Genomic DNA, 25,542 nt, shown 5'->3' with positions numbered 1-25,542 from the left:
TTCAAAATTAGGATGACCAGACAACCCATCAGTGCAGTCCTTGTATGTGATGGTCCTCCCAACCTAAGCATTACTACTACTTCCCTTTTACTCTCAAAGATTCCCCTTATTTGGAAAATTTTATGATCATCCTAATACAACAGATCTTGAGCAGCTGGTAGACTACCTGAGTCTGAGTCTTCTTTACGCCCAGCTACAATTTTCCAGGACCTTCAAGTGTTCTTCATGTGACATAATTTAAGTTCTGTAACCATCTCATTTTCCTCTTTGGAATACACAGTAGTTGGTCTGTATGTGGGTTGGGAAAAGGATGTCAGATCCCAAATTCCCTGTTCCCTGTACATACGTTGCTTTACATTTGTCACTTCACATCTTGATTCAGCTCGTAATATTTTCTTTCTAGTGGGTAATAGCTTCCATTTCTATTTTTTTGCAGTGACCATCTGAATGTCATCTACTCTTGGATCCCATCTACATCAAAATGAAGTTCCTACAAAGAGTCACTGGTCTGCTATTGAGGTCAAGGACAACAGTAGACAGCAAATGGTCAAATGCCATTGAATTGCAAACAGTTAAAACATTTGAATAACTTCAAAGAGGTTTTATAAAGAAACCCAGAAATAAAGAGAAAAACACAATAGACTAAAAGACAAAATGTAATTAGTAATGAGACATGAGGAAACAGCACTCAAACAGAAAAATGAAGCCCAAATCGACCACCACCATGTCCCTGCTACTTTATCATTAGACACCAACCTTGGAAAAATTTGTGCTATTTAACTTCGTGAAGCTTGGGACGTTCTTTTGAAAGTTTCACCCTTTCTCTTTCCACTCCTGTCCCATGTATGGCTTTAGAACAAATTTATAAGTACTTTCCCTCAAACTAGTACTTCATAAAATGCTCAATGAATAGAGCTCCTAATGGCTTTCCTATTTCAGTCTAACAGATAACATGGCATTGCCCTTCCAACCCTGTTTGTTGGATAATCAACAGTTCACAGACACATTTTCCTTTTAGCCAGACCCCGTATGTGGTATTCAAAGACACTGGCATTAACATTAAATAGAGTTTGTAGGCAGAGAGCACTTTTATGTACACCTGCTAGGGAGCTTTATGTTCCTTACAAGTTTTACGAGAGTGGTTACATTTTTCTGCAGTTTTATGTGACTTGCTGTAAATGATTATTGCATTGCATTAAACACAACAAAATCACTGGTGTCAGTCAACTAAGAAAAAAACAAAAACAACAAATAAAAAAACTATGTGACCAGATGCTTGTCACCTATTTAGAAGGGAGAAACAAATCTAACATTACACAAAATGACCTGGTTTTGCTGGTGAAGATAATGAAAATTAAATAACCATACAGGGCCTAAAATGAGAAACCTGATCGGATGATACATAGATACAAATGAAATGTAAAAATACTAGCAACTTACACAAAAATCATTGATTTTTTTCCCTCCTGATTACTATTTCAGTGATCAGAGTATATTAGGTACTTGTTTGCTTGCAATGTGTTTTATTAATGCTGTATCTGACACCCAATTTGGAAATCAATGCTTATTTCATCATTTTTCTCTGAGGGGTTCTATTATTTACAATTGATTTAACAGGAATGAAAGGCTTACCATTAACAAGACCCAGCTGCTGACACTTCACAGATGAGTTATTGAACTTCAAAAAGTGAATTAACCATTGCCAAGACTGATGGTTTGATGATTTTTTGCACCAAGTCTAATGTATTTATAATTAGAATGTCAAAACAATAGGGTTCCTGCTTTGCCCAGTTTCTTGATTCTTGCACTTCATAGTATTTAAAAGTTTATTTGCTTCTTAGCCCATCATTCTTTTGGGTTTAAAAATGTTCCTTTAGTGGACTAAAAAAATCCCACATGAAGACTGTTCAAAGTCTAGCTTCAAATATGTCTACGTAAATGCGGATCTTTCACCACGAGTATCTAAGGACTGATGCATATAAAAGGATGTAATTATTCGAGGTCAACAACTATAAAGTGCAACTAACTTTGGGAAAAATGTTAAAAGGACTTCAGCTGCAAATTTTTAAAAATCCAGATTCAAATGAATGGTTCAAATAAGGAGATTTATAAAATCTAAGTTTAGGGGAAAAGAAAATCTACAATTAGTTTCCAGGGTTGATTAAGTTAGTGGTTCCACAGGGTCATAAGGACCCCTCATTTCTCTTTCTGCTCTGCAGCCTCAACTTTAGCTCCCCTCAGTGCTGCATGCAGTTCCAGGCATCACAATCCATCCCCACACCCTCCATCCAATGAGAAAACTGCCCATCCTATGGGTTCTTATAAGAAGGAAGCCTTTTCCAGACACTCTGCTATCACCAGTGAAAACTCTCCCTTAGGTCTAATTAGTTTTCTGTTATATGTGCATTTGTCAACTGGTCATTGGTCAGAGAATGGGACTGCCAATGTTGGCTAAGCCACGTTCATGGAGGGGGCGGGGGGGGATGCTAAGCAAAATGGGCCTTCTGCCGAAGAGGACACAAGGAATGAAAAAATATTTTCAACCAGGTCTTTACTTTACAGGCAGGAGTTAATAAGTGTCTTTTGCCCCCTCTGGCAAATCCTATCAGTCCAAGAGGAACCACAGAAATTCTGACACTTGGGGGGTGGGGGATGTTGGGGGATGCCCAACAAATGGTACACATAGATCATCTTATAGCAGTGGTTCTCAACCAGGTTGATTTTACCCCCTACCCTTCACTCCAGAGAAAGGATGGCAATGTCTGGAGGTATTTTTGGTTATCACAGCTGGGGAGTACTAATGGCATTTAATGGGTAAAGGCCAAGGATGCTGCTCAACATCCTGCAATACATGGGACAGCCCCTGACAAGAATTATCTGGCTCCAAATGTCAGTAGCGCTGGTACTGAGAATTCCTGCCTTGTGGTTCCTACCATGGATATGCCCCAGCTACCTCTCAGAGCCTCCAGCCAGCTTTTTCCCTATTCTATGTCCTCAACAGTAGACCAAGACTTTGATGAGACACCTGAGGAATTTAAAATGGAGGATGAAGAAAGCAAAAAATAATTTTTAAAAAGCAACGTGAAGGAAATATGCCAAGCAGGAAAAAAAAATTTCACAAACAAAATTCAACTGTATGCTATTTATGAGGGGCCCATATAAAGCACAGAACAGTTAACAAATGATAAGACATACCAGGAAACTACCAACAACAAAAAAAATTGGTCAGATATAAACCAATTGGGTATTAATTTAAACCAGAGATTTTAAGACAAATGTTGGACCAGAGGACAGTTACCATGTAATGCTAACAGTTCATTTACTAGGACAAAAATAACCATTTTAAGCATGTATACAGTAAAAGCCAGCCTCAAAACACTCATTTTGTGTCCTTTACTGTTATCATTTTGGAACATTTTGGAACTTTGCATATGTACTACCTTTATTTCCCCTTTATGTCATGGTGACATGTCATGGTGACATGTGGGTGGTGAGCAGGGCCTTCCCCACCCCCCATTCTGAAAGCATGTCTTTGTTGTAAAATTACGTAGTAAATGATATATCTTGAAAGGTACAAAGGAAAATGTGTTAATATCTTTACAAGCTGATTAGAAATTCCACATGCCTGTTGGAGGCCTGTAGGCAGGAAGTTTTCCCATTTCATTAACAAGCCCTCAATTATCACTACCTACAGGCCTTTTATTCTCCCTCAGTGATCTTCAATCGCCCTCCTCAGAAGTCCCTGTCCACCTGCCGCTGTTCTCAGAGGTAAGTGGAGGAACAGACCTAGAACTCTCCCTCTTGGGCAGGTAGATTTTCACTGCAACTGCCAGCCTTTAGCATGGTAGGTCAGTCCCAGCTGTGCTGGGTGGTTTGGCTGTGATCATGTGACCATGTTCCATCAACATCTTCACAAGTGAATCTTAACTATTTTGCAGAGGAAGTTGAAGGCCTTGCAATTGTTTTTCACTGACTCAACAAATTCCGTATCAAGCCACATCTGCACTCTACTTTTTAAAAATTCTTGGGACTTTCTATTACTAAGCCTTTCTAGAGTTTGAGAAAGATTGTGCATTTATGTATTTTTTTAAAAAAAAGATATAGTTACGGTTTTTGAAAAAAAATCACTGTCATATAAAATTTATTATGACCAATTTCAGATGCACAAGGAAATATATCAAAACTTCTGATTTTAATCTTATCTTTTTTGAAAAAGACATTTAAATGGCTAAAGAGAGCTTCTAAGAATGACTGTGCACTTAAGGAATGCTTCCATTTAAACTGAAACTGTTTTCAAAAAATTATATAGGTATCACCTTTACCTACTACATACTATATCTGACCATTAAATTAACTATTCTTCAGCTCAGGCACTGCTAACAAAAATTAGAGGAAATACACATGAGAGAACAAGAGGTGTTTGCATTTAGTAGAGATATATCATTTTAAATTATACTATTAGCTCTCAGTCCTAAATATTCTTATTAATATTCCAGGAGAGCCCCAGGGTTAATAAAATTATATTTCTCTTGCTACTATTCCATGATAAATTTATGTAAATGTTGCTTCTGAATATACTTAGGCCTGGGAATGAGATTATATATTATAGTTCTTACATCAATCTATAGTAATAGATACATGATAAATAAAATGCCACTGTCTAAATTCCATTTTTCTAATTGGTACCATGTTTCTATACATAAGAAAATGCTATTTTCTCATACATGTTTTGGAATAATATAACATGGCAAGTTTTGTTTCCCAAAGCAATGAATATATTGTGCATCTTTAGAAACACATCATAAAATTGCAATATAATTAAGACTTTTGGTTTATACTATGAGATTTGAGAAATAAGATGTGTAGTTCATAATACCTAGAATTCCAGTGTATTATGGATTTAAAAATTAAGTGTTAAATGCTTGCTAATATGTTCACATACTCAAACATTTCTGATTTGATTAACATTGATTATACTCCACAATTCTGAACTACCTGTCTGTAGTTCTCTCCTCCACACCAATACTTTAACTTATTTTTATTGGATTATAACCCATAGTAATTCAATTAAATAAATGAGGAAAAAGGAACAACTCTTTCTTCTAGGAAAAAAATTGAATTACTGAACATAGAACAAGTGTGGGAAATAGAAAGTCACCATCAAGCAAATACTCTCGTAATGAGTGTTTCAGTCAAGATCACCAGACGCTAAAATTTGTGGCTCAAAGTTTGAAGGAGAAACAAGATATTTCCATAGTCCCCAAAATACCGCCGGGGTATTTATTAATCACAAAGGGAACAATTTCACTTTACAGTGGAGAAACCCAGCAGACACCATGCCTCAACAAGTGACCAAAGTTAACATCATCAACAATAGGACATATTGACATCATGGCCTCCAGCTGGATGCACTGAGAAGGGCACATCACTGCTGTGGTATTCTAGTCAAAATACATAAACTCAACCTAACCTTAAGTCATCAAATAGATCCAAATTCAACATTAAAAGGGTCAAGGTTTTGAAGGATAAGGGAAGACTGAAGAACAGTCACAGATGGGAAGAGACTAAGACAACATGCCAAGTGAGCTGTAAAATGGGATCTTGAATTGTATTCTCCAACAGGAAAAGGACATTAGTGGGAAAACTGGTGAAATCTAAATAAGATCTGTAATTTAATTAATAGTATTGTACTGATATAATTTTCCCTTTTTTTTGTTTTTGTTTTTTGTTTTTTTATTGTACTATGGTTATCTAAGATTTTAACATCAGGCAAGCTCTGTAAGATGTATGGGACCTTCTCAAAATATCTTTGCAACTTTCTATAGATAGATAACTATTTCACAATAAAAACATTTAAAAGTTCTAACAAACATAATACTACTAATGTAGTTTACATTTCAGTGTTCACATTAGCCAAAGTAGTGATCTGAGTACTTTGAATGCATTAACTTACTCCACCCTCACAATAACCTGTGAAGCAGTACCGTAATTATCCCTACTATAAGGACAAAATAACTGAAGCTTAAAGCATAGGAGGAACCTGCTCAAGATGGCACAGTTGTGATCCTAGGAAACCTGAGCCCAGAGGCGGCATGCTCACTTTGCATACTCCATCACTTAAGGATGGCCTAAGCCTGCACGCTAAGTGACTGGCCAATGTCTGGATCTGACCCTGCCCACAGCCCAAGGTTCCTAGATCTAAAACCAACTCGAGCAGCCAACGCAGCCTTCACCAGACACCTGCAAAACAATGTACATCAAGAAGGAAAAGGATTCTGGAAGGAAATCTAAAATGGAAGGAAGTACTCACATGTACATAGAAGAAGAAAGAAGAAAGAAGGAGGTTAGTTAAGTTTGTGGGATTAGAATAAATAAGACAGCATTAAAATCCTATATAAAAAAAAGAATACCAACTGGGAAGACATTTATTCCTGTTAAAGCATTTGAAGGTTTACATATTGTTTGTGAAGAGGTAAAGATTGTCATTACCATTAGATTTTGATTTATTAGTATAATTATTCATTTCTAAAGGAATCACTAAGGGGAGGGCAATGAGTAGATCTTCTAGTGGAGTACAGCAAAAAAACGTAATGAGAAAATTTTAACAAAGGTGAAAAAAGATGAAGACAAATCTAAAACATGCTAGAAATTTTATAGTAATTGCCATCAATAGAAATGAACTAAAGTTTAAGATCAAGACTGTCATAAAAAAAACAAATCCAGTTTTATGATATTTACCCCTAAAATCACCTAACGTAAAAGGAGCAAAATAAGATCAAAAGCATAAAGGCAGAAAAATGCATCAAAATCTAATCAAAGTGATCTATATGGACATGTTAATAGACTTCATAAGTACTGCTAGCCGTAAAGAGCATCACAGCAAAATGTTAAGAGTCAGTGTATCAGGAAGATAACACAAGTTGTAAACTTATCTACTCCTATTAACATGACTTTGAAGTATTTCAAGGGCATTTTAATACAACTATGTCAACAAAAATTTTAAAAATCCATCATCCTGGAAGATTCCAACAAGTCTGCCTTAGTAACTAACAGATTAGCCAGTGAAAAGAATCAGTAATGAGGAATACAATTGGTAGGCTTAATTCAATGAACACTTCCAGCATGAAACATATTACATATTTACATAAACACAAAAAACTATAAAGCTGAACTGCATGCTAGTCCATAAAGGCTCAACTAATTTCAAGAAGTCAATATTTCCTTATCACTCTAGTCTCCGGTAAAAAAAAAAAAAAAAAAAAAAAGTTAAGTGTTAATAATTTTTTTTAAATAACACTTAGAAACATATTTTACTAAAGTGTCAAAAAAAAAAGGGCTAAGCAAAAATGTTAATACCACATATCAAAGCATGTAAGATGAAGTAAAATAACTTGTTTGAGGGAAGATGATAGCTATAAATTCTAGGGGGGGGAAGAAGCTGATAATTAATGAACTAATTATTCAAAAAATAGTAAGCTCAAAGAAAAAAAGTATTAAAAATAAGAACAGAAAATGACAAATTAGAAAACCATTCTATAGAAAGTAATAAAATCCCTTTGATCCTCTGAAAAGACTAAAAATAGTAAAATCTCTGACATGAATAATCAAGAGAAGGAATATATTAATATTTAGAATAAAAGACATGACTAGAGGTAGATTAAAAAGAAAATTGTGAACAATTTAAGTATAAATAATACGGACTCAAAAAGAACTGGAATACCACAAAGGTCCTAAAACCATTAATGAAACAGAAAAATATTTCCATCAAGAAAATGCCAGGCCCAAATGGTTTTATAAGCTAATCATTCATGCAAGATACTATTAACCTAGAAAAAGACAAATGTAATACAATGCAAAATAGTAAATAAAAATGGCCTATGGGCCAAATTTGGCTTGGCATCTGTTTTTGTAAATAAAGTTTTACTGGAACACAGCTACTTTTTAAAAAAATAATAATAAAACCTGTTTTCTCTGCTGTGACAGCTTTTATGCTAGAAGGGCAAAGCTGAATAGCTGTTACAGAGACCATTAGAGTCCACAAAGCAGAAAATTTTACACCTGGCCCTTAGAGAAAGTTTGCTCCTAATAAATTTCACAAAGAAAGCTTCTGAAACAGAAAGCTCGTGAGTAGGGGCTATGGCAGAAGGCAGAGCAGGGTGTAGGAGAGGAAGAGGGCAAGGTGGGAAGGGCTGTTCATTCAATAGAGTAGAGTGTCTTTACAGAGAAGGTGAGATTTGAGCCAGGGCTTGAAGGGCATGTGGGCATTAGCTGTGGATTCTTGGTTGAAACAGCATTCCAGGTAGAAGGAAGAGGTAAGGAAAAGGCTGCAAGGCAGGAGTGTATCTTCTGTGGTTAAAGTACGGCCATGGGACTCGGGGACAGAGTGCAAGGCAAATAATGCTGCTAGCGGAGGACGAGGTCAGAAAGGTAACGTGTATGTTATGGGAAGGTGAAGGGCAATAGAAAGTCTGTAGGTCTTTGTAGGCCACTGTAAGGATTCTGGCTTTCATCCAAGTTAAATGGGGAACCATTCCAGGACTTTGAAGAATGTCAGGACCTACATTACTCGAACACCAATGGCTAAGTTGAAACTAGTTGGTAGAAGGGCAAGAGTACAAAGCAGAGGCCCATTAGGAGGCAAGAGAGGACAGTGGATCAGACCAGGGTAACAGCAGTGGAGGTGGGGAGAATCTGTACAGGTGTAAAACAGGCCAGAGAAACAGCAAAATGAAATTTACATATTCAAATGGCGAAAAAATTACTGATCTCTAAATCGAATCCAGGTTACACAAGAAGTGCAAATGTATTCTAATATATTATTAAAATTATAAACCTATTCTTAATAAAATGAGTAACAAAAATAATCACAAATTTTTCTCTGAAATAAAGGAAGTTCAAACCAACACATGGAAAGGGTCTATACCATGTCCTAGCAGGCAGCAGGGAAGATAAAGAATAAGTGATCACCAAGAAGGCCTATCTTGGGAGAGTCACCAGGTTTCCAAGATGAAAAAAATATATATATATATATGGACAACCATAGAGGTAAATAGAAAGGCCAATCCACTCTGGGTTGGAGAAACTGAATACCACAATAACAAGTCTCCCCAAACTATTCAAATTTGAATCAAACCTTCAAATAAGAAAAAGTAGGCAGGTTTGACTAACGACAAAAATTCTGAAAATAACAAAAAGAACAATAGAGGGATTGACTCCCTCAATTATTAAAGGTTATAAAATTATAATAATTAAGGACTCAACAGATGCAACTAGGGAGCCAAATACAGAAACCAGGAATAGTAAGAATGACAAAGTATCTCACAGCAGAAGGCAAAGATGGCTTACCAAATGGTACTTTTAAAAATTATAAAATCTGGGGCGCCTGGGTGGCTCAGTCATTAAGCGTCTGCCTTCGGCTCAGGTCATGATCCCAGGGTCCTGGGATCGAGCCCCGCATCAGGCTCCCTGCTCGGCGGGAAGCCTGCTTCTCCCTCCCCCACTCCCCCTGCTTGTGTTCCTGCTCTCACTATCTCTGTCAAATAAATAAATAAAATCTTTTAAAATTTTTTTTTAAAATTCAAATTATAAAATCTTATACTGGCAAAGTAGTAAACTGAATAATTTAATACACTGATAGCAATATAAATTCATCTACCTTCTCTGAAAAACACTTCGTCAATATGAATGAAGCTCCTCTTTTGACTTAGTGATCTCATAGTGCCAATTCTAAGAAGCCATCCTAAAGGAATAATCATGATAAACAAACATTATGTTTTTTGTTTTTCCTAAGATACAAAAATTAAAAGTATTTTTATGTCTACCAAAAGGAATAATTATTATATACTACCATGCATCCATACAACAGACAATTATCTAGACATGAAAAAAAACAATTTCTGATATTTAATGACAGACAACAGGTTATTGCTTAGAGAACTGCTGACTTATGCAATGCTCATTTAGAGAGAAAACATTAACCTGTATGGGTACATTCTAGAAAACTGGAATCTTTTTTAGTGATTCATCTTTATTTTTTCCCTTTTCCAAAATTTTCATTTATAGCATGTTATAATTATCTATTTAAAAGAAGTGTTAAACTAAATTTCATAAGGATCATAAAGCATTATTTTAGTTGGTTTAAGTTAGTTTCATATTTGTGTAAGAGCCATATATTCTGAACTCTATATTTACATGCACTCTGTGCCTGTTAGATTTTTCCAGTGTATAAAAATAATGCACACAAATGACAAAGTTGATCAGGTTTATAAGTCAACTTAATATTATGAAAAAATCACATGCAAACAATTGCAATCAGTGATTTTAAGTATACATTCACTGGAAGGCATTTAAAACATCTACTTAAGTGAATAAAGGACTGTATTGTATTAAGTATTACTCAGTTTTTTGGACAAAAGGGAGAGTGTTGATTTCTTGCTTCACACAGACAGAAATGGAAAGTAGCCACAAATGGTATTAACATATGAAGTATTTTGACAGTGATTTACTTTTTAAAAGCCTTATCAGCCTTAAAAGTGGATTCAACACTTAGTATGCTATCATTTGTTATAGATGTGTTTTTGAAGTGTGTTCTATTCTTGTTGTGTATTAAATGAATTATTTTGATTTCAAAAACCTTGATTTTCTACATGCAGGCAGTATCAGGATATATTTTAAAAGAGGCTAACACCTACACGTAACACATGCATTTTATACTGAAATTGAAAAGATTGAATTTTCAGTGCTTACATGGCCCAGCGAAATTTTTTTAATTTGATAGTTCTTACAAAACATATATCAAGCCCTATTTTCTGTATAACCCATCCAGAGATATAGAATTGCACTTTCCTCAGTAGAGATGAGTTGTCAATCTCCGATCACTTCAATAGGCACCTATAATCTCACCGTGACTACTTTGCTCTCAGTGGGGAATCATTATTTGACACTTGACTTGGAAATCTGCCTGGTGTTCCATTTGATTTCAATGGTAGTCAATGGAAAAATCTCAAGCCTCTACACATTCTTTTGTTATTTTTGTACATTTTGTACAAGTTGATTTTTCAACTGAATGGGCCACTGAAGACCCGACAGGACTGGAACACAACGAGGGCAGAGAAGTGAGCAAGCAGATCTGAAAATGACATGAGCTCTAATTCCGAGTTGCCTGGATGTCGAGCCAGGTCCGCCTTTAGCCATTTAGAGGGACTGCACCCACAGTCAGCCTCCACTGGGACCAATGACCTGAACTCAGCATGCTCCCTTCTTCCCACAGGAGGGATAAGCAACTTCCCATGGGTTTTAAGGTATCCAGGTGCTGGGCAACTGGCTTCCCAAGACAACCCTATGAATAGCTGCTACTCCAAAATGCGGTCTGCCTGCTGCCAAGCATGTCTGATTATTCCTCCACTGAGAAAGATGCTCCCTCAAGCTTTCCCTGAAAAAGGAAGAGCAACAAGGGAAGACTTCTTTACATTTGGAACCTAAACCCCTGGTGTGAGGCCAGCAGCACAGCTTGGAGGGTGAGGGGAAGTTAGTAGCCCCCCAAAACCCCTCCTCTGGATGCTCCTGGCTTTTTAAGCGTTCCCCCCCTTTCCTCACAAAGCCTAGGTCTTAAACCTTGCTGGGACATTGTGGTGCTCACCTCGAGCCATGCTGTAGGACAGGAGGCGGCTCACAAGGACCTTGCTGGGCATTATGGAGTCCTTGGTTTCACTACCCACAGGTCATTTTGATGGTTTGTAAGAGGTCTGTGCTCAAGCGGAATTTTTAAGGATGACTAGGGCTCAGGAGGACAGTGGATTTGAGGGGTGGGCTTGAGGGCTGGAGGAGTCCTTCAGAGAAGAGTTCCTACTAAGGCCTGAAGGAATGAAGCAAGTCACTGACCACCGCAACTTACAGGCAACTTAGTTCTGAGGAAATTTAAAGGACAAGAAAGTAGTGAGAAGAAGTAAGGAGGGGCGTCCTGGGATCCAGTGTGAAGGGCTTTGGCTATCAGCCTAGGAGCTACACTTCAGGGCTGCTCCAAGGAGGGTCTGTGGTTAACCACCTGAAAACACAGAATCCCTATGGGATTCGGAGCCAACGCTTTCCTTTTGCTGGTGTGGGTGGCAAGTCTCACTATCTAGAAAGTTTAATGAGGGGAAATGAGGTCAACGTAATATTTGTAATGACACATTCAGGCAAATTATATTATTGTGTAAAAATGGTTTCAGAGGAGTTTGAAAAAGAAATGTAATAACAGAACATGCCTCAGGCTGTAGTTAGGTTGAACTCACAAGAGCCTCTGTAGCAAACAGATACCAATTCATGTTGCAAAAGACAATTAATATTCAGCAAAATATTCAGCATCATGTGAAACATCAATTTAACGTTAACTTAGATTTTATTGGAATTGTGTCTTTGTATTCACTTTGGTTTTATAGTTGTACAGGAACAATCAGCACAGGAGAATGTATCTAGGTTTCCAGTTTTATCTAAGGTAACAAAACTAAGGTCGGGGCAGGGGGTTGAGTGAGGGGCGATAAAGAGATTCAGCACAGCATAGGCTCTTCAGCCAGATTGCTTGGGTTCGAATTCTGATTCTACTACCTGCCTGCCCCAGGACCTTGTCACTGAATCTCAGTCTGCTCATCTGGAAAGGGCAATTAATAAAAGTTCCTACCACAATGGGTCATTGTGAGGATTCCACGAGTTAATGCTGTCATGCCCTTGATAGAAAATAAAGACAGCTCAGGCTAACTATTGTGGCTTCTTTTCTCCTTTTATTGGGAGCCATACCTTGTTCAAGGTGATGAAACCCACCTGTAGGTAAGAGGCAGTCCCAGGGAACTTGTCACATTATAGATAAATGTGTATTTCTGAAAAATTGTTTCAGTGAGTAGATTTGATGGAGAGGAGAAATTTAAACTCATTTGGGAGATCGAAGTGAATGACAATGTAATTGAGAACATTGTTCTCGGAGTCTGTTCAAAGTGTGGCTCCTGGGCCAGCAATATCTGGGAACTTGTTAGAAATGCAAATTCCCCAGTCTCTGAATAAACAACTCTGGAGACAGTACCCACCTAAGGGTTTTATCAAGCCCTTCGGATGATTTTGCCACTCTGGGACGGGAGTTGGCAGACTCCTTCTGTAAAAGATTTAAATATGTTTTGCTGGCCACTTGGTCCTTGAAAAGGTGTAAAAAAAAAAAAAAAAAGGGGGGGGTATGTTCCAATAAATCATTTACAGAACTAGGTACCAGCTGGATTTGGCCAACTGGCTCTAGCTCATGGACCCCTGCTCCAGGATGCTGAGCACAGCAGCTGGGACTGGCAGTAAAGGAGGACAATGTTGAAGTCTGGCTTCGAGATGGTGAGTTTGAGGTAGACATGGACAACTATCAGTTGAGTATCTGGCTCTGGAGCTTAAAGGAAAGAGCAGGGCTGAAGGTATAGATTTAAAGGCAGGGTAAGATGCTTATGAAAAGGTGGGGGCAGGTGACACTACCCATGATGCCCATGGAGTGTGGGGCATGAGCAAGGAGGGCAGACCACCAATCCCAGACAGAGCAAACACCAAGAAAGATGGTGAGCCTGACAACAGAGCCAAGAACGTGGATGTGATCAGTCCAGCCCCCGCAGTGCCACAAGGATAGACTAGCAGCTACCACAGGATCCGTCGGGGCATCCGTGACTGCGTGCATACCTCCAAGTTATGTATAGGGTGTAAAACGAGTATGTCCAAAGAGTGAGGGAACTTTTCTTTCTAAGTGAGGGGAAAAAGATATAGTCCGTGGGTAGACATTGATTGAAGAGAATAGGACAAAGAAGGGTCAACTGAAGGAATGAGGTTCTTGAACTGGGAAGAGGTCCCACCAAGAGCCTAAGGATGTGGGACTGGCCCTGAACAGCAGGAATCACACCTCCTCTGTCCACCCCAACTAGAAGACTAGGGACACTGAAGCTTCAGGGTGGGCAAGAAGTTTAGCTTCTTTATTGAGGTAACCTCAACCTTATCAACAAATTAGATTAGAAAAGGATTAAGGTTGGGGACAGGAGAACAGTAGACAAGATAATAAAGTATCGTTTCTTTCAAAATAAGTCAAACTTTTCACCAATTCAGAGTGTATTTCCCATTTAGTAGGAATTAGTGGTGTTCTTTAATTACACTGGATTTATGAACAGGCTAGGCATACAAGAGATTTTTATTCCCTATTCTCTATTTTAGCATTCACATCTTGATGAGCTCCTTCACCTAACCCAAGTTACGCTGACATGATCTTTGACTTCCCACGGAGAAGCGTTCATTTTAACTGGCAGGCAAATGATATTACACTCCAAAGGCCCATCATGCTAAATGACCATTAAACCATTACACTTAAGAACTGCCTCTCAAGATAGAGATTCCCAGTGCTGCACACAGTATCACTGTTTAACTGTCAGCATTTTATAGACAGGGAAATGTCATCACCAACCTCACATGAATTCCTTCGGTTATAAACAAAACATCTGTGGCTGGTTAGCTCAGCTGGTTCATCAATGAAGTTAAATGACCAAAATCCTGGGTGGAATCCTTGTCAAACTCCGGGTACAAGCCACTTATCTGCCACCCCTGTTAGATGAGGCACCTCACAAATGGAAGCTTGGATTCAGAGAGGGTGCAACTGCTACACCCCATCCATCAGCCTCCTTGCTCCTTATTCCTCAACAACCTCCCTCCTTGCTGCCATACACCACCCCCATACCACCTCCAGGGTTCACAAGTTATTATTATTTTTTTTTAAGATTTTATTTGAGAGAGAGCGCTCGTGTGAGCAAGCACGAGCAGGGGGAGGGGTAGAGGCAGAGGGAGAAGCAGATTCTCCGCTGAGCAGGGAGCCCGATGCGGGGCTCGATCCCAGGACCCTGAGATCATGACCTGAGCCAGAGGCAGATGCTCAACCAACTGAGCCACCCCAGTGTCCCACAAGGCTGTTCTTTCTGGCCACCTGCCCCCGTGCCTTTTCCCAAATTCTTCCTTCCACTCTGGTTAATCTGTTCCCATCCAATCCGTCCCAATACTTCAAAGTTGGCCCCAAATCCACCGAAGTCCTAGTATTTTTCTCACTTGACTGCAGCCTTCATGAGTCTTTACACAGCTGAACAATCACCCTTGGAATCTACATTCTATGATTTAGTTCACACTTACCTTCAGCTTGAAACGCTAAGTTGGCTGAGGGAAATAGTACAGGTATAACACAGTATCATGCAAAAACAAGGTCTTTCCTATTTCAAGTGCTGGATTTCTTAGTTGGATAATCCAGAGCAATGCATCTAACGTATCTGGACATTCATTTTCTCATTCATAAGATGAAAAGCCATACCGCTCTAATTCTCTGCCTTAGATTTTTCAAACACTGCAGTCTTTAGTAGCCCTCACACACGTGACTGCTGGAAACAGATCCTATGACTGGGTAAGTGCACATCTATATCAAATGCAAAAACCAAACAAACAAAAAACCCCACCACGCCTTATGGGCCTTGTGGGTCATAAGCACCAGTTCTTCTTTGCCTTCATTTCTCTTCTTTTCAGCCATACCTTTAAGTTGTGCAGGGCCGTTTGTGACCTACATAGGTAGTAGGCTAATTTTGGGTTGTTCACTTACATTTTTAAAAATGTTCACTTGACAACCATTTTTAGGTCACAATTTTAAAAAGGCAACCACGGGGAGAAATCTGTGATTGGTCAACAGAGCAGGCAATCAAGCATCATTTTTTTGCTAAAGCTTTATTTGAGAGAGAGAGCGCACCAGAGGGAGGAAGGTCAGAGGGAGAAGCAGACTCCCCACTGAGCAGGGAGCCCGACACGGGGCTCGATCCTGGGACTCCAGGATCATAACCTGAGCCGAAGGCAGTCGCTTAACCAACTGAGCCACCCAGTTGCCCAGCAATCAAGTTTTCCTAGAGAAACCATAAACCACCTTTTTCTTGCTATACTGCCAGATCAGAGGTTCTCAAACTGATCTAGCAAGTCCGGATGGGGCTGCGCAGGACATCCATGAAATCTTAACTACTTTCCTCCTGATACTAGGGTGGCACTTGCCTTTCTCATGCTCTTGTGTGTACTGCAGTCTTCTGGAACCTGGTATAAGGGGCACTGCAACAGCTTGAAGGCAGAAGCAGATAGGCAAATCCAGCTACCTTCTACTAAGCCAGACACTAAAGCTTACAAAAATGTGGAGAAAAGGTTAGTCTCACTATGTTTGCTTTGGGAGAATCCTTTTTCCATAAAAAATTTTACATTAACTTAATAGGCTTATTCTAAATGAAGCAATAGGCAAATTTCTCAGTCTTAGTTTCTAATATGGTAAGTATCCATGGCCGTACTCCACATATAAAAGAGCTTTGAGGTCCCCTATGACTGAAGAGTATGAAAGAGACTAAGACATCTGGGAACTGCTTCTCTAGATCAATAATGGTATGAAATAACTATTTGGCCAATAGAAGAAATAAGTTTAACTCTGAATTCTCACTAAGACATATGAAAAATATACTCACAACAGATTAAGATTGTATCTTTTATTGATATCCAGAACCCTGAGCATTTTTTCCCAAAGAATGCTGGTAAGGTCCACACAATCCAATCACCTCAGCTTTCAAATCCAACCCCACTCTGCTCCGGACCATAAGTGAGATGGAGCAAGGAATAGGGAGAGTATGAAGTTCACACTATTTCTCTGCTTCATGAGGTCAGCTCAGGGATGGCGCCCCTACACACATCCTTTGCAACACCACGTATATTAGCATGCTAAGGCTGTCCTAACAAAATACCACAGACTGGGCGACTTAAGAGATTTAATTCTCACAGTTCTAGAGGCTAGAATATCAAGGTGTTAGCAGTTCTGGTTTCTCCCTGAGGCCACTCCCCTTGGCTTGCAAGTAGCTGTTCTTGCTGTATCCTAACACGGCCTTCACCGGGTCCTAGAGCATCCCTAGTAGCTAGTAAGAACACCAATCTTGCTGGAGTAGGACTCCCCCGCTGTTAGTCTCATTTAATCCCCTCTTTGAAGGCCTCTCTCCAAATACTGTCACCTGGGTTAGGGCACACGCATGTGATCTCACTTAAACTTAATTGCCTCTTTCAAAGCCCGGTCCCCAAATATGGTCCCATTTTGAGGTACTGAGGAGTTAGGATTTCAATATATTAGTTTTGGAGGAACACAATTAAGCCTGTAACACCATGGTGAGAAAATAATGCTCTTCTACTTGGTGATTATGAAAAGCTTACATCCTATAATCTACTATCTCATCTTTCTAGGGGTACACAGGAAGCCCTTTGAATTCACGTGGCTCAAGTTCCTCATTTTACTAAACTCAGGTACAGAGAGGTGAAGTAACCTATCTAAGGTCACACAGCACATTATTAGTTCACACAAGGAAGCGATGCTTTTAATTTTTAAATATAGAGTTATTTTCAATATTCAGGGATTGTATTATTTAGAGAAAGCTCCAGTGATTTTAAGAAAACATTTGAGGACTGCTTACAGTTATTTCTTTTGTCAAGAATTCTTTTTGTTCAATTATCATGCCCCAGTAGATTTGTCTATTATGTGCAGAGAATAAAGGATGGGGGGGGGGTCGATGGGTTTGTTAGTTTCTTACACTTGAGTTTGCCTACATTGAGGCAGATCCATGTTCAAACAATCCTTGCCAAGTGTTTGAAACCAAACCCTTTAATCACAGAGAAGCAATAAAAATGGAATATAAAGTCACCTTCTGCCTTATGGCCTTCTGCTATGGTGAAAAGCAGCTCCAAAGCTTACAACTCCCTTAAGTTCTGCTAACTGGGTTAAGAGCTAAAACAAGGCTAAACGAAGGTGAAAGGCCACTGGCTGGGAAGGCAGAACAGCCCAGATGCACAAGGTTTGTTCCTAGACTTCACACCATCAACAGCCAGGACGCCCCAGGTGTCTTCAAGAGTTGACGCTCCTTCCTTCTCCCACAACGCACAGCTGAAGAGACCCTGCCCGACCCGGTGGGGCACTACTCCCCCTGCCTTGGGCCCAGTTCTTCTTGGGAAACCATTACTAGAACGTGAGCATAGCAGGTTTCCGCAATGTTAATGAGTACAAAGTAAGCAGAGATTCGCAGGAGACCTTGCCTTGTTTTAGTGATCTAAAGCAGGGGCCGGCAAACTACAACCACTAAGGCCAAATCTAGCCTTTGAGCTGAGCATGAAAACAAAACCATGAAACAAAACACAAAAAGCAAAACAAAATTTCGGGACATGTGAAAATATCAACATCAGATTTCAGTGTCTGCACTCATTCACTTATATATGGTCTAAAACAGCTTTCCTTCTATGATGGCAGGATTGAGTAAGGGAAACCATAAGGCCCACAGAGCCTAAAATATTTACTATCTGGTCCCTTTACAGAAGTTTGCAAACATCGAATCTAAACTTTGGAGCCCTCCCACCCCCAACACCAAATATATAAAGCTCATGTTTCAGATTTTATTATCTTTGCATATTTTACCCTGGGAAAATTTTATGATTTAGCAGACGGCTATCAGTTGAGTTTAGGATTTTGTAGGACCTGGAAAACCCCCCAAAATTTAGATTTCTCAATCTTTTTTAGAACAGCCAAAATATCACAATTTGAAACCAAAATCCTCTAAAGTGAGAAAATGCTGTTTTGTTTCACTTCCAAGTGAGTACAATAACAGGACGCCTGCAGTCATTTTAATGTTAAACTGTTTATTATAACTGCATGGGAGTTTTAAGAAAAACTCAGTTCGTATTTTATCACCTAGTTCTAACACAGAATGCCTCCCCCCAGTATCCATCCTCCCTTTATCAATGGCAACTCACTTCCCCACCTTCAAAGACTCAAAGCTGTTTAACCCATGTTCCTTCAGGAGATACTTCAACATAAAACAGCACAACATCAATTCTTTCCTCTGAGCTTTTCCTGGCAAGAAATTATTACCATGGATCAAAGTGATTAATCAAAATAAATACTCCAGAAGCCAGATAAGGCGGATTACAAAGGGAATTATGGAACGTAGCTTCTAATAAGAGTATTAAGGAATTTAAAAGGAGTAAATCTGAACATACCTCTCCTCCGTAGATCCTGAGATCAGTTCTACTAGATAAAAAGGACAGGTGACTGTCACTTCACAGTAATATTCAGGGTTCTGTAATAACAAATACCTTGAGTTAGTAGTCTTAAACAACAATGCAGAAAAAAAGTAGATTTGTTTATTCCAAGTCTTTGCCTACTTCTCCACAATACCTCCTTTTCCACGATGTGACAAGTTTAACCTTGTCATAATGAGAAGAAACCACCAAGCCCCTTTGCTAAATCTCAAACCAAGCCGGACTGTCTCCCCTAAAGCCATGAATATCAAACAAGGGAAAAGCTAGTGAGGAAGGATGAGCCTTTTTGTGCTAAGCTTTATATTAACTGGGCTCAGGTGTAACGAAGTCACTTCGGTATGCAAAAGAACTCACACAGGTGATAAATGTTATAATGGTACAGCCACCTCTAGGATGGTCCTTTGACCCCATAGCAGATTGAAAGTAGATTGTATAAATGTTCGGCTGTGACCCAGACCCATGAAGATTTAAAAGAAAAGCAAAAAAGAGATATGTTGTGATCTTCTTGGTTTCTTCGTTTTTCACACGATAGTATTAGTCCTAGGACTTGGGGAGAAATACCTCTAATTCCTGCCTCATCCATCTTAGGGAAACAGGACAGTGGCTTTCGACCCTAGCTTTTCCTCAAAAAATGAAGGCTTGTTGGGGGGCACCTGAGTGGCTGAGTCGTTAAGCGTCTGCCTTCGGCTCAGGTCATGATCCCAGGGTTCTGGGATCAAGCCCTGCATCTGGCTCCCTACTCCCCGTGGGAAGCCTGTTTCTCCCTCTCCCACTTCTCCTGCTTATGTTTCCTCTCTCACTGTGTCTCTCTTTGTCAAATAAATAAATATTTTTTAAAAATGAAGGCTTAGGTTCTAAATTGTCTTTTATTCAGAGACTATAATTTGGTCTTAAATGCCTTCTGATAGAGAAGCCAAATAACTTGTCTCCAAGATTCACTCAGATTCAGGCTTAATAATCACAACTGGATATTCCTGAAGTCCAATAATACCAATCCCAAGAGAAGCAACTGGGGTTGCCAGATTTAGCAGATCCAACTATAGGACTCCCCAGTTAAATTTTCAGATTTGTTTTCAGATAAACAACAAATAGGTTCGTACATCCCAAATAGTGCATGGAAAATATGTGCACGAAAAACGTACTTGTTTATCTGAAATTTCTAACTTAATGGGGTGTCCTTTATTTTTTCTGACAATCTCTGGAGCAACTTTAATTGAAAATGTTTCTTGGTGGACGTGTAGTGGGGAAAAAGTTTGGTGAATGTGTTGTGCCTAATCCTGGAAGGTGAAAGTTCATAAAAGCTTTGGAACAGAGCAAAATATCCTTACTCCTCAGTTCTCCAGTCGGTGAAACGGGAGGTGAGATAAATTAAATATTGCATGGACAGTCCAGTAGATAGAAGAGAAACTGCAACATCCTTGATTTTTTTAATGTCCTTAAATTGCTTGGGTATATATCATACTCAGTATCATAACTAATTTATAATACTTATCATGTGCATGTGAATTAAGTGCACAAAAACTGGGTGCTTTCACTTCCGTTCATGGCATCATCATGAACTCTCAGGTGCAGCTCAGCAACTAAATAATGAGAAGGCATTTCCTCTTCAGCTTTGGTGCATTTTATCTACCAAATAAATCAATTTAAAACTCATCTTGACACTCTCCCACCCCATCATTTCAATGTGGAAAAAAAGGAAAGAGATTCAACCCAACTAATCCAATTGCTTTTTCAAGATACAGACTCCTTAAGTGTTGCCTCAGACTATGTCTGACCTCTTGAACTCACAGAGGGGAAATTAAGGCAGAAAAACCCAGCAGTTCAAATCACAGCAGCCTCAAGATTTGGTAAGATTTAATCTCTGAGGTTCCCTAAGGCAAATAAGGTGGAGTAAAATAACCAGAGAGTAACATATTGAAGAATAGCTTATTTTTGGAAAAACTGAAAATGACCCCAAACACTGAGCCCTTAAGAGGAAAGATGTTACAGAAGTTCAAGGTTATCATATTAAGTTACCAAAGCATAATGACATAGACAGGCAACTCATCAGCGAGAGGTGAGTTGAGTACAAGCAAGCAAACAAACAAAAACTTAGATAACTGGGTACAAGGAATCTTGTGCATGGATAACTGTACCAACCTCAGGGACATCATGGTGGACATAATACCTTATTTACCTCACAGTTATTTTCATTGCACAGTGGATCAGGAAGTATTTCTATTTCTCAATATTGTTGATTGGCCAGAGCAAACTGAAAAGGGATTGGTTCCCCTGGAGTCATCTCCTGAATGTTCACCCCAGGAAGCTTCACCATGAAGTTAAAACCATCTCAGTGTAATCCCCTGAGCATGCCATGTTGGTCTACAATTTGGTCTCTTCTTAGGAAGGCCTTGGAGGGCGCCTGGGTGGCTCAGTTGGTTAAGCGACTGCCTTCGGCTCAGGTCATGATCCTGGAGTCCCTGGATCGAGTCCCGCATCGGGCTCCCTGCTCGGCAGGGAGCCTGCTTCTCCCTCTGACCCTCCCCCTTCTCATGTGCTCTCTCTCTCATTCTCTCTGTCTCAAATAAATAAATAAAATCTTTAAAAAAAAAAAAAAAAAAAAGGAAGGCCTTGGAAACTTATGTGTTAATATTCACACCTGGAAAACTCTACTTGCCAAGGCATTTGAAATAATCCATGGGGACCAGGATACAAATACTGTATATGAGAAAGATAAAGAGTCTCAAAATAGTGTACATATTGAAGAATCACTTGGTGGGACTTATTACAAGTGCATATTACCAGTCTCTATCACAGAGATTCAGATCTGGTAGGTCTAAATTTTTCTAGGCTTTGTTTTGTATAACACATACAAAATTTATTGATCACATACTATAAGTAATGTAATCTGCCAAACCTCTCAAAAGTTTACCATCATTCAAGCATTTTATTTTTCAGAGCGGACCTATAAGGAACAAGTATTCATTCTGCTTTATAAAAGAGAAAGCTGAGGTCCAAAAAGACCACAGAATATACTCAAAGCCACATAGCTTGTATATACAGAAGTCAAGGCCACAAACAGGTTAATTCATTCATTCATTCATTCATTCTCTCACTTGTTTTCTAACTACTTTCCTCCCAGACTCCTCCACTTGGTCACCCTGGGCTACCTACTAGCCTCTGAACCTACTAGACGTATACCTGCCCCAGGGCCTTTGTTCTTTTCCTTCTCAATGCCTGAAGCATTCTTCCCCCATTCTCTCTTCACTTGCTCTTCACTTCCTTCACTCTTTGATCAATCACCTTCTCAATGAGATCTTCCATGACTATATTATTTAAATTACAACCCCCCCTCTCGCTGGAAACACCCTGTCCTCCTTCCCTATCTTCCCCATCCTTCTGAAAGATGTTCAACAGGTAAAGTGAAGACACTCCTTACAGATCTTCTGTGTAGCACACTATTCACTCTGAATGATTTACATGTTTCTATCTCTTCCACTAGGATGGTAGTTCTAAAACCTTAGCAGCATCAGAATCACCAGAAGGACTTTTTAAAACCTGGATTCCTCACTTCACCCCAGAGATTTGATTGAAGTGATGCTAATAGTACCAGTCAGCCGGCCATCTTGAATAGCCTTGCCCTAAGGCACTGGTTCTCACCTGGGATGATTCTGTCTCCCCAGGGGACAGTTCACACTGGAGACAGTTTTTATTGTCAAAACTAGGGTGGATAGCTACTTGGCATCTCTTGTGCCAAAAATCCTACACTGTTCAGGGCAGCCCCACAACAAAGAGTTTTCCAGCCCAAAATGTCAACAGCACTGAGGTTGAGAAACCCTGCCCTCGAAGAGTGCTTCTCAAACACTTAGCCCGTGTCAACCCTAGAGGGCTTGCTGGGGCTTATGTTGTCAGGCTGCACCTTCAAAGTTTCTGATTTGTTACGTAGGTCGAGTGTAAGGCCAGAAACTGTACATTTCTAAGTATCCAAGTAAAGGAGATACTGTTGGTTCAGGGCCTACGGTTGGAGAAGAATTTAGTAGAACAAGCACTCCATGAAGCAGGGACCTTGGTCTCTTTTACTCACTGCTGTTTTGCCAGGAACAGAGCATGGCATATACAGTCACTCACATGTCTAATTTTTTAATAAGATAATCCCACTTCCCACCCCCCACAAGGTGATTCTGATACTAGTGATCCTCATATTGCACACTGAGAAACCAGAGTTGTTTTTGTTTGTTGCTGTTTGGACAGCAACTTTGGGACGCCTTCTATTCCTATTGACTCCTCAGCTCCTTTACTACCAACCAAAGAAGTCTGATGAAGTTCATGCGTTCGTCTGTTGGCCAGGAGAATGCTAGGATTGCATCCCCACAATGAGATCCCTACAAAAGAAACACATTGTCACACGCAAGTCTCTGCACTTTCTATTTATTTATGATGGAACTATATAGTCCTCAACTACCTGTCAAAAAATTCCCATTTTCAAAAAATAAGGCCAGAGGATTCTCTCTCTCTCTCTCTCTCTCTCTCACACACACACACACCCCTAGTTCTTAAATCTGATGCTTGAATGAGGTCCCTAGCATTTGAACACAGTGGGACTTGGAGTGTCTTCTCGAATGTGCTTGTGCTTCCATAACCACATCTATGGCCGTTGTTCCAAGATGGTATCTTCCAGGTGCTGTCAATTACCTCTCCTTACATCATTTTCTGGGGGAATATTCAATTCAGTTCCTTTTATCTTGTGCCCAAGGCCAAAAATGAAGCAGGTGATCTCCATGACTCAAAAATGTCTGATATCTTAGGCTCAATTGCCCTGGTTAAGACAGGCATTTAATGAAGAACTGGTGAATGAGAAGTTTAATGGCTAGAGCCAAGAAACTCCATCTTAAAAATCTCTTTTTACTTACATTGAATCATCAGCCAGGGTTATTGATTTGCATTTACTGACTGGACTTTCTATTGTTTTCAGATGTTACTATCCTCAGCTGGTGCCTGCAGGCTATTAGTTCCAGGAGGTTCAGCTTGCTGTCCTGAAAAGCCAAAGCGTTCCCTACTGAGTTGAGAAAGCTGAAGCATTCACAATAGCTCCAGAATCCACCTCATGTCAGAGAGTGTAAAAGTGTTTCACTGATCGGCCTCATCTTACAACAATGAGAATCTACCCAGAAATAATCAAAATCTTAAAAAATGAACACAGTTCACGCTTTATTTAAAAAACAGCACCAGTGAGTTATAATTTACATGCTATGGAATTCAGCGTTCAATGCAATGATTTTTGGTAAATGTACAGAGCTGCGCACTTATCATCACTGTCTAATTTTAGACCATTTCCAAAGAGCAACCTCGAGCCCATGTGCAGTTACCCACTGGCACCCCTGCCAGAGCCAGTCAACTCCCAATCTACTCGCTGTCTCTACAGATTTGCCTTTTATGGGAATGCTATATAAATGGAATCATACAGTATGTGATCTTTTGTGTCTAGCTTCTTGCATTTAGCATATTGTTTTTGAGGTTCATCCACGGTGTAGCATAGAGCAGTACTTCATTCCCTTTTATTGCCAAACAGTGTTCATTGTATAGATCTATTACGATTTGTTTATCCATTCACCAGTTGATGGACAGTTGTTTTGTTTTGTCTATTAAGAATAATGCTGCTATGAACATTGGCACACAAGCCTTTTATAAACATATTTTCATTTCACTTGGGTAGATTCCTAGAAGTAGAATTTCTGGGTCATATGGTAAATCTATGTTTAACATTTTTTTAAAATGCCAGACTGTTTTCCAAAGTGGCTGTACTATATTAAAATCCCACCAGCAAAGTATGAGGGTTCCAGTTTTTCCATATCCTGTCCAATATTTGCTCTTGCCTATTTTTTTTTTACCATAGCCATATACACAGTTCACTCTAAATGTTGAAATAAGAGTAATTTCAAATTTGTACCACAAATATAAAACTACAGCTGGCATTCATTGAGGGCCTACTCTGTGTAAAATCCTTTAAATATATTACTGTTAGCCTTGGAGCACCTGGGTGGCTCAGTTGGTTAAGCATCTGCCTTTCGGCTCAGGTCATGATCTCAGGGTCCTGGGATCGAGCCCCGTATGATGGGGCTCCTAGCTCAGCGGGGAGTCTGCTTGTCCCTCTGCCCCTCCCCCTGCTCATACTCTCTCTCTCTCAAATAAATGAATAAAATCTTTAAAAAAAATAAAAATAAATATATTACTGTTAGCCCATCATTAACACAATAAGATATCACCCATAATTTACAAATAAAGAAATAAAGCTCAGAGAGTTTAAACATTTGCCCATGGGATCCTAGCAAGCAGGTGGCAATCTGAATTCAATGCAGGATGTGTGGGACACAAAACCTAAATACAACAGCGATTCATACAAAAGCCAAGACTTATTTGAAGTATATGCATGGGCTTTATCTTGCTAATCAT

The 25,542-nt window shown here is 39.4% G+C and overlaps 1 protein-coding gene across 2 annotated transcripts in view; it reads right to left on the bottom strand.

Moving 5' to 3' along the window:
* The window catches only part of RARB (retinoic acid receptor beta), a 732,098-nt gene that overhangs the window by 681,067 nt on the left and 25,489 nt on the right, over nucleotides 1-25,542 (bottom strand). For both annotated transcript variants that reach the window (XM_032408806.1, XM_032408805.1), the window contains one exon: nucleotides 19,072-19,151. The gene's annotated coding sequence lies outside the window, so the exon portion shown is untranslated. The remainder of the gene's footprint in view (nucleotides 1-19,071; nucleotides 19,152-25,542) is intronic.

Source organism: Phoca vitulina, unplaced genomic scaffold (genome assembly GCF_004348235.1).
Source record: "Phoca vitulina isolate PV1807 unplaced genomic scaffold, GSC_HSeal_1.0 scaffold10, whole genome shotgun sequence".
NCBI lineage: Eukaryota > Metazoa > Chordata > Mammalia > Carnivora > Phocidae > Phoca > Phoca vitulina.
Note: the sequence above shows the minus strand (reverse complement) of the source record. Positions and strands in the feature narration are given on the sequence as shown.